The sequence below is a fragment of the Schistocerca nitens genome, chromosome 4 (genome assembly GCF_023898315.1).
Source record: "Schistocerca nitens isolate TAMUIC-IGC-003100 chromosome 4, iqSchNite1.1, whole genome shotgun sequence".
In the NCBI taxonomy this organism is placed as follows: Eukaryota; Metazoa; Arthropoda; class Insecta; order Orthoptera; family Acrididae; genus Schistocerca; species Schistocerca nitens.
This window is the reverse complement of record NC_064617.1, coordinates 493,458,279-493,475,494: the sequence shown is the minus strand read 5'-3', so window position 1 is coordinate 493,475,494 and position 17,216 is coordinate 493,458,279. Positions and strand designations below refer to the sequence as shown.

Genomic DNA, 17,216 nt, shown 5'->3' with positions numbered 1-17,216 from the left:
TTTGTTTGCAATAATTATTCTACACAATCGTTGTTATTATATGACCTGTTCAGTATCTTAATTAATCCTGACCTTCTCTACGCGTATTTTATGTAAATGCGTAAATGGAATATGACTGTATTGCGGAAAGGCCGCAACCCCTGTCAAATGATGGACTCTGTAATTTGATTCATTTAGGAAATCGGTTTAAAGACCATGAACAATCATTTATCCATAAAAACGGATAGAATGTGAGTTACGTTTGAAACAAAAAAGTAATATTGATCAAACTGACCTTGAACTACTGTAAAAAAGAGAAGTAACATTGACGTCAGGTTCTTAAATAAATTATACTCATCATCTGGTACCTAGCTCAATATAATGTAGCCTTAAGGGGAACCAGCGACAAGATCGACCATTATCTTAAAAACATTCAAAATGAACTCAAATTTTCTTGCCATCAAAATAAAAACAGCATTGCTAATGTTGTAAAAGAAAGTAAATACATTTCTGTTATACTCGGTTGTACTCCTGATACAAGCCACAGGGAACAGATGACTTTGATAGGTTTTTAAATTTATCAGAACAACACTTCCTCGACTTTCTGAACGTCACCTCGACAACAGGAGAAAGTTTGACTGCAACCCTTTTATCGAAACTGGATCAAGTAGGACTCTATATTCATGATTGCAGAGCCCAAAAGTTACGATGATGGCGCAAGTATGATAGGTTATCGAAGTGATGTTCAAGCCAAAACCATGCAATCCAAGAGAATTTTATTTGGCACGTGCCAGTCATAGTCTTAATCTTGTATTAGCAGATGCGGCAAAAGGTACAGCAAAAGCACATTTTTTGATGTAATTCAAAGAATATACATTGTTTTCAGTGCATCCACTGGGAGATAGGAAATCGTATTGAACAAGATACCAACTTTAACAGTGAAGAAGCCTGCAGACGACGGGAAAGTAGGGTGAAGAGTGTCAAAGCTATAAGGTACGAGGGAAGAGATGTCAGAGATGCCCGTGAGCAGCAGCACTGTTGAACTGAAAACAAAGAGCTAAGCACACTCGCTTGCTGTGAACGAATTAGAAAGCCGAGTTTATTGTGTTGTCATATGGTATGACTTTCTCTTTGCTATTAACGCAGCAAGTAAGGCACTTCAAGCAGAAAACATGGACGTGGCAGTAGCAACTAAATCCCTTGAAAGTTTAATGAAGTTTATTCAGAATTTCCGTGAGGACTGTTAATGCGCAGGTAACAGCTAAAGAGGTAGCTGAAAGTTTACAGGTTGAACCAAAATCTGGAGAAAAGAGAATTGGCAAGAATGCGACGCAATTTGATTATGAAGGTGACGACATGGTCTGCAGAGCCCAACCTTCAGAGAAGTACAAAATCGATTTTTTCTACCCTGTCGTTGACACAGTGTTAAAGAGTTTGAAAGAAAGGTTTGGCCAAGTGGCTAAGTATTCCGGAATATTCGGCTTTTTGTTTTCTCCAGAAAGCTTAAAATACAGACAGGACGAAGAGCTGAAAATGCTATGTAAAAACCTTGAGAAAGAGCAATGTGTAAACATAAATGGTGAATGTTCGAAAGACATTGTTGTATCAGACGCTGGAAACCAATTTCCCAACCGAGACAGTGACTGTCGCCTCCGCTGAAGGGAGCTTACCACGTTCAAAGCTAATGAAGAACCATTTCAGAAGCAGCATCTCGTAAGAACGCCGGTCTTCTCTTGCCATGCTGTAAATGGAACACGACGTGGTTTCAGAACTGAATTTTGAAGGTATTATTGATGAATTTGCTTGTCAAAAAGCAAGGAGATGATGTTTTGTGTAAAGTGTGTAAAGGAGAAAATCCTTAGTGTTTATAATCTGAAACTCATGTAATTTCTTATAAATATAGAGCACAGTCAAGTGATGAAAACATTTAAGTATATATCCTGAACAACACTTGTGAACCATATTCGATTTTGAATGTCATTAAATTGGGAGGATTCCCATAGCTAAGTTATTTTAGTATTTACCGTTTTCCTATCACAACAGTAGATCTGCTGTAGTAACAGTCTTTCGATATATTGGTAGTATATCAATGTCGAAACATAGAATTCTTTTGAACATGACAAAGGTGTATAACCTGTTGTAGCAGGGAAGTGAGAGGGGGGGGGGGGATGCGGGAGAGCTCCGCGCCTGCTAAGGGAGGCCCTCGTGGAGGGGGGGGGGGGGGGGGCTGGAAGGGGGAAGACTGTGCCTGTTTCAGAGGTATCATCGGTTTCTGAAACTCTAATTCGGATATTGATGTAGTAGAAGACGAGAATGCCTTTCGAAACTTTGTCGGTAGCTTTTACGACTTTGGTGAATGCCTTTGATGGTATCAGCTGTATGATGTAGTTCCTTCCTTATGATATCTATGGCGACTGAAAATATTTTTTGGAAAAACTGGGGTTTTTATATATTTCTACGCTTTCAAACAATTTTATTTGTAAATATGTCTTCCTTGTCATCTGAATCATCGCTGAACTAAATTAACTTGTTAGTAACAGTTTGCTCAATAACAGCTTCTGGTAAATCTAGGGTGTTCGGTAACGTAACGGAGGAAGTGGACATCAGGTTCCCTTACGTCCGTGAGACACTCTTTACGTCTGCACAGAAATCGGGAGGATAGACAGGCGACTGACGTACGGTAACAGGTTTAAGAGATTGTTACAAAGCGTTTTTGATTTCATTTGAACAAAATTTTATTCAGATATTACAATTTGTTCCTTAACGGCCACTCTGTGTCTTAGTTAATAAATCAGTAACATTAACTTATTCCCTCTCATTTTCTATTCCAATAGGTACTGTATTTCGTCTTTTTTTACTACTCAAGACCGAAACCCACAGATATATCCCAAAACTGAATGTCTCGTGAAATTTTCATATATTCAATAACAGATGATAGAGCATATACAAGGAAGTGTAGTACGTTACTAATGTGTTGACCGAGTGCACACAAAGAAGTGTAGCTCGCCCTAGAGAATTGTAAAAATATTGAACTATCGGAATCGACGGACACTCGCAGGACAGATTTTATATCGCGAAAACTTGCTATAAAATGACAGCAATGGATTTCTCAGGCGCAGAGTATAGCATATCGCGATGTTAAGGGTGACTACATCTCGCGTATGCTCCATCCGTGCATGCAACACGAAGAGGTATCATATAAAGTATAACCTAGGCCTTAAGTCATTTTACGATGTGTTTATTGATCAGCAATGCTCAAAATGCATCGTGAGACGTGTCTTCAAAATTTGTGTTTATCGTGTGAGTTCGGTGAATATTTTCTTTCTTGCAAAGCACAGTCAGCATGTAACTATTTCTTCGTGGTGAAAAATTTAGCGGCACTCTGTGTACAACGTAAGCAAGAAATAAAAATATTCGACCGTGACAGGACTCGAACCTGCAATCTTCGGATCCGAAGTCCGACGCCTTATCCATTAGGCCACACGGTCAGACGGTGTCTAGCTGCTTTACATTGTATTATCCCCGCAGCAACGTTAGGACATGTTAATGAAATTTTTAAAAGAATATTTATTTCTTTTTCTGGTCTGTTTGGTTAGGAGAAAGTAGATCTGAAATGTATTGATCTGGACTGCTCGAGAAATAGTTCATTCCGCTACGCTGCGCAAGTCACCACTGTTGTTTTGAGATGAAGGATCTGTGTACTATCGCTGTTTTGACGTTCTGCTAAAAAGAAGTATCGTCATTTTATGCTGTAAAAAAAACACATTTTACTCGCCATTACTCGCAAGCACTTGGCTTCAGAAAATGCTTATATTCTTCACTTCCTTTGGCACCAAAACTTGCGTTTTGAATACTTCAAGTAAGATTGGGAGTCGTCGTTAAATCCAGGCTTGAAAAGTTCGTAGCAGTTACTAATTTCTAAGCAGGTACAGAAAAACAGAACTTACGTGGTGAAAGTCCTGTTTCTGCGAGGGAACAAGGTGCAGATCTTGTTGTCGAAACACTTAACAATACTCAAATTCAGCTTTAGACAATGATAAAACTAATGAAGTCTTCTGCCAGATCAGCATTATTTATTAGGTAGCATCTGGAAATTTTAATATGTCCCCCAAGGCTGCAGCAGCATCTACTTATAACTCCCTCAACTTAACAAGCGAGTAATAGCAGAAATGAACATGGCGATACTTTCACCAAACTGTTCGTAGCATGTAGCGGCGAAATATTCTCATAATAGTGAAAACATAGTAACTTTCGTACCAAATATTTTTGGCTTACCAGACGCCCAGGGTTAAGCCCGGACGATCATGGTTAGAGTGCTGCCTGTCATTGCGGAAGGTCCGTGGTTTTAGAATGTTATGATTGGTGAGTATTTTTTTTATGATTTTAGACCTATATATTTGATATCGCATTTTTAAACATTTTCTTACGGCCATGTCTTCTCAGCCAAATTTAGTGCAAGCACTGAGGTCGCTGGAAGGAATGGATACCGGTTTCACCACAATTTGCCACTTAACGCTGTTCGCACACACAGCGACTGAAAAGCAACGCAACGGGTCGGCGATGTCTGGTTGCAGACTGACTGGCAACGCAGTTCCTTACACGGTGCAACTCTGCAGTGAGAAATTGCAGCTGTCGTTTGCGAGAGTGGAGAAGGGGTACTATTCGTTGTACCTGAGCATCTTTTGATTACACAGGACATGTCGCGTACAGATTGGAGCACAGAAGAAGATGTGGTCCTGTATTATTATTACTTACGAATGAAAAAAAGAAGGAAATTCTAGGTTCATCCATACATTCACAGAAACATACACTGCAGGTGCTTAGTAGCAGCAAAGGAGCTGCAAAAAAAACAATTTCGAAATTTGTTGCTTTTTATAGTATGAGTAAACATTGCTATAGTGATCTGGTACAACTGATTTCTCCCGCCATAACACAGCGAAATACGAAAATGAGGGAATGGGTCAGTACAGAGGAACGGATATTAATCACTTTGAGGTAAGAGAATTCCGATTTATTTTATACACAAGTAATAACATTTCATTGAAAGTACATAATGATTACTGTGTTTTGTTAAGTCATTTTCTTAACTAACTTTCAAGCTTCGTTGTCAGTAGAATCTTCCTTTGATTGTTGACCAACTGCTTGGCGAACTACCTCAAAACTGACTGGCAGCACTATTCTCTTGGTTACTGTTCTGTGTCTTCGCCTGACTCAATAGACATTGATTGATTGGGATCCCAACGACTGCGTAACAGCAATTGGGACAACAGTGGTGGAGTAGCTTCCTGGTTCATGATTTCGTCGATTAGCTGTGATACTCTACGTCTGAATATTTTTATTTGTTGCTCATTCATTTCGTCCAGCTCAGACAACAAGCTAAGAAGAAATAGTTTCGTACCTTCTCTCCTCTGGTTGTGGGGCTTAAACTGCTGTGAGTCAATTTCAGCCTTCTTGGCTTTAATAAACTCAATGAAACCATTGTCAATTTCATCAGATTTAGAACGTCGTTTTATACGCTTTTTTGCTTGTGGACGAGAATCAGATGCCACACGGAAATTTCTGTCAGCTTGACAGTGTTCATACTGGCTGTCCTCATTCAGCTCATTAGTGTTTGGTAAGGGTGGTAACGGTGCTTCTGGCGGAGGTGGTGGTGTTCACGAGAATAATGATGGTGAACATGGGATATGCTGAGAAGAGATTTCTTCACTGTTTACAGCATGAAGTACGTTTTCTTCGATATGGGGGATATCTGGTAAATTTCTAGTGGCAGCAGAGGTTAAGGGATACACAAACGTTATTGCAAACTGTATTGCTCGCATCAAATAATGAGGCTTCTTTGTCTTTGTCCCACTGCCACTTGGGGGAGGTTTGAGGTTCCGAACAAAGACGGTTCGTAAATTCCTTCATTTCTCTTTGCATTCAGGCACGGAACCAAAAAAAGTCTATCTCTTACGAGCCGAATAGGTAATTTACAGGTACTTGGCTACTGGCTGCACATTTGTTATCACTTTCATTGTACTTTGCACGAGGAGAGACCACCATTGGATGCGTAGTAGCGGAGACCACAAAAATATTTTGGGATGTTCTGAATCAAATGTACATGCTAGTTCCAAAACGAGAGGACTGGAAGAAGACTGCCGAACGTTTTTGTCATTTATGGTATCTTCCAAACTGTAGTGGAGCACTGGATGGCAAGCATATCAGAAGAGAAAAATTGGCGAACAGTGGTTCAACTTACTTCAGTTACAAATCATACCACTCTGTTGCGCTAATGGACTGCTGCAATTCTGTTGGATTATTTACTTTAATCGAGACCGGGTATGCTGGAAGAAACAGCAACGGAGGAGTATTACGTGCATCAGCAATCAAAAACTAGATAACACATGCAGGCCTTGGTATTACATCCCCATCGAGATTAATGTGCGGTGAGAATAACTCATTTACCTATTATTTTGTAGCAAATGAAACGTTCCCCTTATCACGCTACTTAATGAGGCTATTCTCTAAAATGTGTCTCGGTAATGTGATAAGAATTTTCAACTACCGCTTAAGCAGAGGGAGAAAAGCGATTGAATGTGCATTTCCAATGGATTCAGAAAAGATTCAATTTTTAAATGGCCCAATACGTAGCAATAAGCCTGACAGAGTGAATGATGTTATCAAAGCCGTTTGTGTACTCCACAATTACGTGTGCAAGCGTGAAGGTGTAGAATATGCGTAACACACTTGCAAGAAAATCATGAACCCACTAATGATGCTGCAATATTTGAAGCAAATCATAACGTTTCAATTTGTGCTAATTAGTAATTATATTAAACAAATTTCTTACTTCATTTCCACATCGCCGTCTCCGACTACACAGAGGAGGTCCCAGCTAGATATGACAACCCCATGCTAAAGAGGCTACATTTTCGTACCACACTGCTTCAAATGAACTCGGTTTCAATACATCTGCCTGAACATAAACTGCGTTAAGTTATATGACCCAAAATTTTTATCTGATAGAATCAAAATCGAAGCAATTATTGTTATATCTAGTGGGAAATACAACTGGATAAGTTCAAAAATGGTTCAAATGGCTCTGAGCACTATGGGACTTAACTTCTAAGGTCATTAGTCCCCTAGAACTGAGAACTACTTAAACCTAACTAACCTAAGAACATCACACACATCCTTGCCCGAGGCAGGATTCGAACCTGCGACCGTAGCGGTCGCGCGGTTCCAGACTGTAGCGCCTAGAACCGCCGGCCGGCAACTGGATAAATTCAAAAACATTTCAAAAATGTTTCCCGAGTTGGGCAAAAAAATATGGTCAAGCCACATTCATATTACTATCTAGCGTAGTGTTCACTGTACGACGTGATCTCTTCGCCCTTCGACATTACTCGTCAACTCGTTTTTCCGTATTGTTTTTGGAGTCGAGTTAAATTTATCCACTGCAAGTTTTCAAGAAGTCTGATTCCATAAAGAAGTCGCCGAGACGGATGAGGCATTACTAGGACTAGAAGGAGAATAGGCATCCAAAGAAATTTACCCAAGAGGGGGCAGGTTTCTAAAATTTCCATTGTCGCTATGGATAATATGGTGAGATCGAAGACATGTCGAGTCCCAAATATCAAAGAAGTTATTGGTGTACACTCAGTATTTTTTGAAGTTAGAATATTTTGATACACTATAGGTAAGCTCATTTTGTGCCATCTTTTTTTGTGTTAATGATCCTAAATTGCATCTATACACAGGGTGTCCTAGAAGTGTTGCGACATATTTCGAGGGCTTGTAGAGAATATTTTGAGGAACAAATCGTGGGTAGGAACCCGTATGCGGAAAAGTCACCCAACGACGCTACAGAGCATCCAAGTTGCAGGCGCCGGCGCCGGCGCCTGTCACGAAGTCACCCCTTCGGCAGCAAAAGTGACTTTGAACGCTGAAGGACCGTAAGGGGAAGGTCTCACAATGTTGTTTGTTATTCAGTGGTCGCGACTGATTGCCAAGATCGTCGGTGGAGAAGGAGGAGATAGCAGCTGCGTGCATACCGAAAAACAATGGAGATTTTAAAGGGTTCCAGGAGAAAAATAAACTGCGGATGGAAACCCATGTCTGCAACCGTCATCCACCGTGGCAACAGAGCATTGCATTTTATATTTCCAATAAACAACGTATTTTTTAAAGTTGTGTAATGCGGTTCCCAGCCTTGGGATGTGTTTCCTAGTAATGATTACCTCCTTGCAGCTGTTCAGATGTATATTTTCCTTTTCGGCACCTTGGCCTTCTGCCTTCCAGTGTATTGCTAGCCTCCACAGGCTGCTTTTATCGTATCAGCCTATTAGCAATATGGCGGATGTACGCACACCATACAAGATTTTAAGTTTCACTTGCATAGGTTATATACAGCTGGTGTTTAACAAATCCTATAATATGTACTATGGGGCTACGGCCTACCTCATTCAGCAGTCATGCTTTGTACATTTTTGACAGTTATATTTTGGGCGTACTCAGTATTATTTTATTATGTAGTTTCACTCTTAACGTGAATAACCTCCCGTATGCTAGCACTCTGTGAATGTCTATCAACTGTACATTATGTAAACATAACCATCGTGATTATTTCTCATTGCTTTTAGTTAATACCTACACTATCTAAGATACTTTATTTCTACCATTTCATAAAATTTCGCACACTGATTTGTTTTCTTGGCAGATAAACCTGATAATGCGTCTATGATGTGAAACCGGTAGTTGCGAATAAAGCACCTCCATCCATTATGCGGCTTTTGGAAACACATCATTCTTGACTTTTTTGTTACAGTTTTTATGATAATTTAAATGGTTACTGAGTGTTTGTTTTTATTCTTCAATACACACTTCACAAACTCTCGAAGTCTGTCGCGACGATTCTGGATCACCCTGTGTATGGTTAAACTCAGCGTATTCAACGAGTCAGGAAATAAAGCTAGAGCCGGCCGGAGTGGCCGTGCGGTTCTAGGCGCTACAGTCTGGAACCGAGCGACCGCTACGGTCGCAGGTTCGAATCCTGCCTCGGGCACAGATGTGTTTGATGTCCTTAGGTTAGTTAGGTTTAATTAGTTCTAAGTTTTAGGCGACTGATGACCTCAGAAGTTAAGTCGCATAGCGCTCAGAGCCATTTGAAATAAAGCTAGAAAATAGTCACAAAAGCTATCTTTATTCTTATATGGTACCAATAATATTTGATCGACAATGGACAATGAAAATTGAAAATCGGTATTAAAAAAAAACTCAGAACTGAGAGTCTTGTTTGATGTCAGCAAATCTAACCGATAAAAATACCACTTGAACAATGCTTATCAATGTAGAGATTCAGAAAACAGTGAAAATGTCATTCAGCCGTTTGCGTGCAAAATGTACGTCATGTAAATGTATTTATTGCATTATGTTCATGTTTTCTGTCGACTGATATAATTAAACCTTAAGCAACTGTGTTTCGGCCGCTAAGTTTTTTTGAGTTGTTTCTACTAGGCCAGGGTCTCCTAACTATGCAGCGACACTGATTTTCCGCGCAACTTGAATAAGTGCTCCGCGAAAAACTGGTAATAACATTTTATTTCAACGTTTTGACGATACTAATTATTTTTAAAAACTTTGTTACGACTTATGTGTTATTAATTATGGTTTAAAATTGAAGTAATCATTGAATAAAAAAGTTTTTCCCGTTTTTTAAATTTTAGTAACCTTTAAAATAAACAAAGTGTTCCACCAAAGTACTAGGATTATCAATGTTTTCCGTTAGAGGGAAAGTTTCGGAACCCCTGCACTAGACGACCGAGACTTTCCATGTCTCCCTAACTTAACATTTTATTGTATGGCCATGCCAACTGGATTGTCGTATTCGCGACATTACGAGTATGACTGCATGTTGCACACCCTACGCTTTTTTTCTCTTTTATAATGCAGAAAATGGGTTTTATCTTCGGATTATTGGATTTGGTTCATCAGATGAAGCATAGAAGAGCAGACCTACATAATTAGTTGACCTTTTTTTTTTGGGGGGGGGGTTACATTTGTGCGCTGTAGAAGACAGTATTCAGCCTTTGTAACACGTCATTTGTCTAGTTCGTCTACGGAGAAAAGGTAAAATACTTAGGAGACTAAGATGTGCTGCATGGGAAGCGGTTGTCCTTGCGGGTTTTGGGGATGGATGTCGGACAGGTGATCTGCAGCCATCATTATGTGCCGCTCTTGTTGAGTGTCCTGGCAATTCACACCGGACTCTGCGTTGGATTTCTGACCAGTTCTTTCCTACAACTCGATAAGGGCTTGAAACATATACGTTTGAAATATGGCTGAAACTACATAACTGACAATAGTCTGTAACACAACTGTTTGGGAATGGCATGTCAACGTGTATTTTACCCCGTCGTTTGTGCGCTTTGCCCTGTAATGAACTTTTCTGACTGCGGGACTGTAAATTTAATTTAGGTGCGAAAATGTAAACTGCCAATAACTGTTAACGAAAGCAAAACTGCTTGAGTTTATGTAACACACAAACTGAATCTGATACAACACTATTGATTTGAAATTGGCTCTGGCAATAAAACAAAACTTGATCAAACTGAAAATAATGGCCCCTGTGCTTAACGAATGATGTTCCTGAAATAATAAAATTTCTTACCTATATCTGCGCAATGGTAACGCTCTGCGCACTGCTCTCTGTTAGTACTTGAAATTGTATAGTTAGCAAAAAGCTATTGTGCAAGGCTGTTGCTTAGCATACATTTTTGTTAAATCGAGTTTGACTGAGACAATAACTCATTGAGAAAAATAGTTAACCAAAAATGACATGGATCTGGGAAACTGGTAATGAATTGGGGTAAGTAACAAATGGCTCTGAGCACTATGGGACTCAACTGCTGTGGTCATTAGTCCCCTAGAACTTAGAACTACTTAAACCTAACTAACCTAAGGACATCACAAACATCCATGCCCGAGGCAGGATTCGAACCTGCGACCGTAGCAGTAGCACGGTTCCGGACTGCGCGCCTAGAACCGCGAGACCACCGCGGCCGGGGTAAGTAACAGTATGGCACTAACTTTAAAACTTGTGTTTTGACTCTTTGAAAATTAATAATTCTCACAATTAACACACTCAATAAATTGAGTATACATTAACAATTAGCTTTACAAAACCATTGGATGTGAGTGCTGTACATTGTCTCAGTCATCATTTACGAATATGCGCATCGCATGAGTAACAAAGCAACTTTCTTTATTTTAATTATTTCCAACTGCTGTTGAGATGTCTTTTACAGTTAGCAAACATCATAGAAATCTGCAAATTAAAAAATCAGGGCAGCGCCGAAACGCCCCTGCATCAAGGAAACTGCATCATTACTCGTGAACAACGACTCAATCATACGAACCAGTGAGGCGACTATAAATTCTCCAGTATTTCCTGTCGCGCTTGGTATTGGTAAATCTGTTATTTTGTAGAATCATAGACAATCATACCTAGAAATGTGTCAGTATTCTGAAATGAATGATAAGATTGTACCCAAACCCGCTTCCCCCTTGCTTCCCAACTTGCTGGCGTCTGTGGACGAGAGAACGTGGAAGAAGTTAAAGGGCAGTGCTGGTACATCAATTCGTCGGAAGGGGCCAACTATCAGGACCAGATCTTCGATACTTACTTCAAGCGTGTTTCTGAATTACGGCAGGTATTTTTTCGTGTACCATTACCCAGTGACTGATTGAGAATCTAACGTCACATATTTAAGACTTCCAGTCGTGAATGGATGAGGAAGTGAGGTAGATTATAGCGGCTTCAGAAGTACCCTTCTGCCACGCGCCTTAAGGTGACTTGTGAACTGTATATGTAAATGCCATCGTGGAATTCAGCAATTGTGGAAGTCCAAGATACGATGGGGAAGGTAGTTGGCCGCGCGGGATTTAGCCGAGCGGTCTAGGGCGCTGCGGTCATGGCCTGAGCGGCTGATCCCGGCGGAGGTTCACGAGTCCTTCCTCGGGCATGTGTGTGTGTGTGTGTGTGTGTGTGTGTGTGTGTGTGTGTGTGTGTGTGTGCGTGTGTGTGTTTGGCCTTAGGATAATTTAGGTTAAGTAGTGTGTAAGCTTAGGGACTGATGACCTTAGCAGTTAAGTCCCATAAGATTTCACACTCGTTTGAACATTTTTTTGAAAGTAGTTGTGAAGAAAGGGAAGGAAAGGAAATTATGCTCAGGGAGAATAAATAAAACCTTTAAGGTCTGTCAAGCGTAATTCTGATACAGGTGGTAAAGGACTGGCAAGATTAGTTGCAAGGAATGGATATTTTCTTGAAAAGTTGTTATGAGATGAACGTCAACAGCAGTAGTAGAACAAGGAATGTAGTCGAATTGCAGGGGGTGATCCTGACGATATTAGATTAGGAACGGAGACGCTGAAAGCAGAGGTGAATTTTGTTACATCGGCAGCAAAATAAGGGGGCGTGCTTAAAAGATTTTTAAGTAAAGCTTTTTAAATAAAAGAAATATTACTGAAGTTCTTCATCTTTGTTCTTCATGTCTTCATATTTATTCCTCAACACCATCACCCTGGTGACGAACATATTGCTCCTAACGCGAGACCACAATGTTGATACCATCATTGTAGAAAGTTTGACTTTGTTGACGGAGGAACCTCACCTTTGCTGACACCGCTTAGTCACTATCAAAGTGAAGTCTTCGAAGGTGTTCTGTAAGTTTCGGAAACAGAGGAATGTAGGAAGGGAGCAAGTCGGAACTGTACGGAGGATGATTAGTAACCGTGATTCCAAGGCGTCGGATTATTGCAGATGTCACAGCGCTCGTGTGTGGTCTAGCATTCTCGGAAGTAGAGGGTGCTCCATATCTGGACGAACTCTTCGAATTCGAATTTCGATTATAGCTCTCTATTTCTCACGCACAAAGATACGCTACGCACCGGCATGGTACATGTTACAATTCGGAGCCGTCTAGCGGCAGGAGGCTACAAATATGTAGACGTGAAGAATAAAGATGTATAATGTTAATAACGTTTGTTTAACTTAAAAAGCTTCAAGAGTTTTTACATTAAAAATTCGGAGGCTTACTTTTCAACAAGCCCTCGTAACATTCGATAACCAAAGCGGAGAGGATATGAAGTGCAGAGTAGCAATAGAAACAGCAGTGTTTATGAAAAATATAAATATAACATAAAATAAATTGAAGTGTTCGGAAGTCTTTTCTGAAGGTACTATGTTTGTCTTGCACGTAGTCTTGTACAGAATATGAAAGGTGGACGATACACAGTTTATGCATGGAGGGAGTAGATCTTTTTGAAATGTAGTTCTACAGAAGAATGTTGAAGATTGGAAGGGTAGATCGGATAGCAAATGAAGGGCTACTAAACCGAATTTGGGAGGAAAAAAAAAAAAGAAATTTATGGCACAGCTTGAAAAAAAGAAGTGAAACCGAGCACATTGTGAGGTAGCAAGGAATCGTCAATTTGGTAATGGAGGGAAGTGTGGAGGGTGAATGTGTTAGGGGGAGACGAAGGTTTAGTTACAGTAAGATTGCTGAAATTGATGTAAGTCGCAGTAATTGTGCAGAGATGAAGCGGTTTGCACGGGATAGACTACCGTGCGTAGCTGAATCAAACCAGTCTTCAGACTGAAAACCACAACGGTAATTTCGCAGAGTTGCGCGCTTTTTGTTTGCTAGCCAGTAGATTATATAGTGGCTCGCCACGTGAGGTGTAACGCGACACTTCGCAGAACTGAAAGGAAAAGTGCAGCGCCGTTAAACCGGTTGGGCGACCACAAACTGAGAGCGATAAGGCAAGCTGAGTGCGGACACGTTGTTTCACCTTGTGCAAGCTGAGTGCCGCGGAGCTGCGCGGCGGGTTCTGCGCACGCGCGCGCCCGCTTCATTGAGTGAGAGCGTGGAATGCGGCTCTAGCTGACCTGCCTGGTTACCTTGCTGGCCACCACTCGACATGGGGAGCGCGCGCTTCCGGCCGTGGGGCCGTTAGCAAACAGCGGCTTCACTGTGGGTCTAGGTCGCTGTCCGATGCTCCACCATCACACAGCCTGTTGTATGGGGTCGAAAGCTGCAGCGGTCCGATCCAGAAACTTTTTTTTCTGGTTCTGTCAGGAGACAGTATCAAACTAAAACCAGACCGAAGCGAGGATGCGCGCTTTGTTGTTTCGTTTACTATCTAGACAGTGAAAACTTGCGACTCTCATCATAGTATCTGGAGGCCGTCGATGCGACTAACTTTGATTGGTGTAGTCATCATACGCAATACTCATGTGATGCAACACTAAACGCTAAGTTACGTTGTGCAAGCCTTTTACAATTGCAGCCACTTAGGGTCATTGAAAAAGAAACGAGCCGGAGGCTGTAAAATAAAAATTGTCGAAGGGATCGTAATTCAACTGGCTGCGGAAGAAGGTGTGGTATCTATAACTCGCCGCTGGAGGAACATGGGCGCACACCCAAATACGAAACAGCAAGCACGTGCACGCGTCGCATTCCACTGCACTGTCGTGTTGAAAACAGTAAAATGGAGGCAAAGGAATGTAGTGCGCTTCCTGGCACGGAAGGAGTGTGAGAAACGGATGTAGAATGCCACACCGCATTATCGGTACCATTGTCCAACAGGTAGACACTGCACTGTGACGGAAAAACATTTTCGTACTACGTATCAAATAGTCGCTAACGTATGCGCTCATAGTTCAAGAATACCACTGCTTGCGCTGTCTTGCGAGAAGGGGATCTTAGCAGCGGCCAGCAGCTCTTGTACTTTATGTAGGAAAGAGGATTTTAGTAGCGAACGATGCTTCACAAAACAAAGCGCGAAACAATGTTTAAAAAACGTGTCGACAATTAATTCATAATCTGGAAATACTCAGTTTAGGATCTTCTAGCATCTGTATAATTTCCACTCTTCCTCCACAGCCCTTTTTCTGGAAACACCGCCGTTCAAACAGCGCTGTCAGCTCATCCACGAGTTTCATTTATCACTTCGAAACAATAAAGTTACCTTTTTTTTACCGATACGTGTCTGCAAGCCTCATAAATAGAGGGTGATCCAAAAGGAAAGATTTCAATTGTTTGTTGTAGGCAAACTATAAAAAAAAGAAACACATTGCGCATGTCACTGGACAGGGGAAGGTTCAAAGTTCTGACACAGTTGCGCTGTTGTTTCTTGGTATAAAAAAAATGGTTCAAATGGCTCTGAGCACTTTGGGACTTAACTTCTGAGGCCAGCAGTCCGCTAGAACTTACAACTACTTAAACCTAACTAACCTAAGGACATCACACACATCCATGCCCGAGGCAGGATTTGAACCTGCGACCGTAGCAGCAGCGCAGTTCCGGACAGAAGCGCTCGGCCACAGCGGCCGGCAAATGTACTTCGTTTCGATGTATCTCGAACAAAACATGGTGATCATGTTGAGTGTATTCTCGCGCCACAGTACCGTAGCACGCCGCTACAGCGGCCAAAACATTATGACGCAGTATGTTTGCGAAGTGGAGCATCGTGCAGTTGTTAGTTTTCTGCAACTGAAGGGGGACAACGCTGCAACCATCCATGCTGAGTTGGTGCAAGACTACGGCAACAACGTAAAATGACGTAGTAGTTTTGTGGCACAGGCCTTCCAATGTGGTCAAACAAGACTGGATGACTACAAACGAAGTGGCAGGGCATGTCAGTATGAAGAACTAGTAATTGAAAGAAAAATGTAGGCCCTGATGCTCTAAGACAAGCGCATCTCAATCAAGACGATAGTAAAAAAATGAATACAGGCCATGGATCAATTTTCATCATCTTGCACGATATTTTGAACAGGGCTACGGTCATCGCAGTAAGAGATACGTTGCAACGCTGTCAGGTCAATCCAGGTGACGTCCTTACCCACCTAATCGCCGTGGACGTGTGCTGACTATCACTGTGGCCCGAGGCAAAGGACGCAGCGTACATCCAACCATCATAGGGTATGGTGATGCTTAGTGTTCTCTGGAACTGCCACACTCTAAGAGGTCTAACAACCCAGTCCATGGTTCATGGTCCACACAATCTCTTTTTCAGGTCGCCTATTTGACAACTTCTGGGAGCGTGAGGGGGGGGGGGGGGGAGGGGTGTGGCGGACAGATTTGATTTTTCAATAGTTCATATCATTACTGACCGAATTTAAAATGCTATCATAATTTACTCAGTAAGAAGTATAATCATATGTTAAGGTTCTATACAGTAAGATAGCTATTGCAGCAAGAAACTGTGTGTATGTCGTGAGGCAGTGTAATTTAATTGCGTGCAAATTACCCAGATTATATCATCCAGTATTTGACAGTGAGCGACTTTCAACAAGCTTTAGATGTAATTTCAAAGCTTTTCTAAACTTTATCTCGCTTATGTGCGTGACATTAGATATACTCTAAGAAAGAAAGAAAAAAACAGTGCTGTACGAAGGAAGTAGCAGAATGGGACGGAAACAGGTAAATGTGATGTACAGGTAAAGTCGAACAGATGATTAAAATTTCTGAAAAATTGTATGATTTGTTCAAGAAATAGAGCAAGTCAATAACACGCTGGCCCCACTCTGACCCGAATATAAGCAGTTATTCAGCTCGGCACCGATTAATAGGTCTGTTTGGTGTCCTTCTGAGGGATGTTGTGCCAAATTCTGTCCAATTGGCGCTGTAGTACCTCAAAATACCGCGCTGATTGTACGACCCTACCCATAATGCACCAAACGTTATCGGCTGTGGAGAGATCGGGCGACCTTGCTGTCCAAGATAAAGTTTGGCAAGCACGAAGACAAGCAGTAGAAACTTTCGCCCTGTGCGGTCGGCCATTATCTTGCTGAAATGTAAGCTCGGGATGGCTTGCCCTGAAGAGCAACAGAACGGGACGCAGAATGTGGTCGACGTAGCGCTGTGCTTTAACACTTCCCATGCTAAGCCCTTAATTGAATGCCACTCCGTGTGTGCTGGCTGATTTTTTTCTATTTTCAACAGATTTTAACTAAACGTCCTTTACAGCTATTTAGAGATACATAAAAACTACAGGTATGGTTTAAAACTTTAAGGTTTCAACTTTACATGGGTTAACAGTCTTGTGTATGGGGCATATACTGTTTCCAAGAAGTGATGCGGATTTCTCCTCGATTTTGCGAAAATAAATTTTTATCAAAAATTTATTTTTACTACTTCATTCAATTTAAAGAAGAAATAAATTTTGGAAAGTGATCATTTGACACTGAA

At 41.2% G+C, this 17,216-nt stretch overlaps 1 protein-coding gene and 1 non-coding gene across 3 annotated transcripts in view; one reads left to right on the top strand and one right to left on the bottom strand.

The window, feature by feature from the left end:
* The window catches only part of LOC126253422 (N-acetyl-D-glucosamine kinase), a 228,099-nt gene that overhangs the window by 66,442 nt on the left and 144,441 nt on the right, over positions 1-17,216 (top strand). The gene's annotated exons all lie outside the window — the stretch shown is intronic.
* Positions 3,395-3,467, bottom strand: Trnar-ucg (transfer RNA arginine (anticodon UCG)). Its single transcript has one exon. It is a non-coding gene; the product is annotated as a tRNA-Arg (tRNA).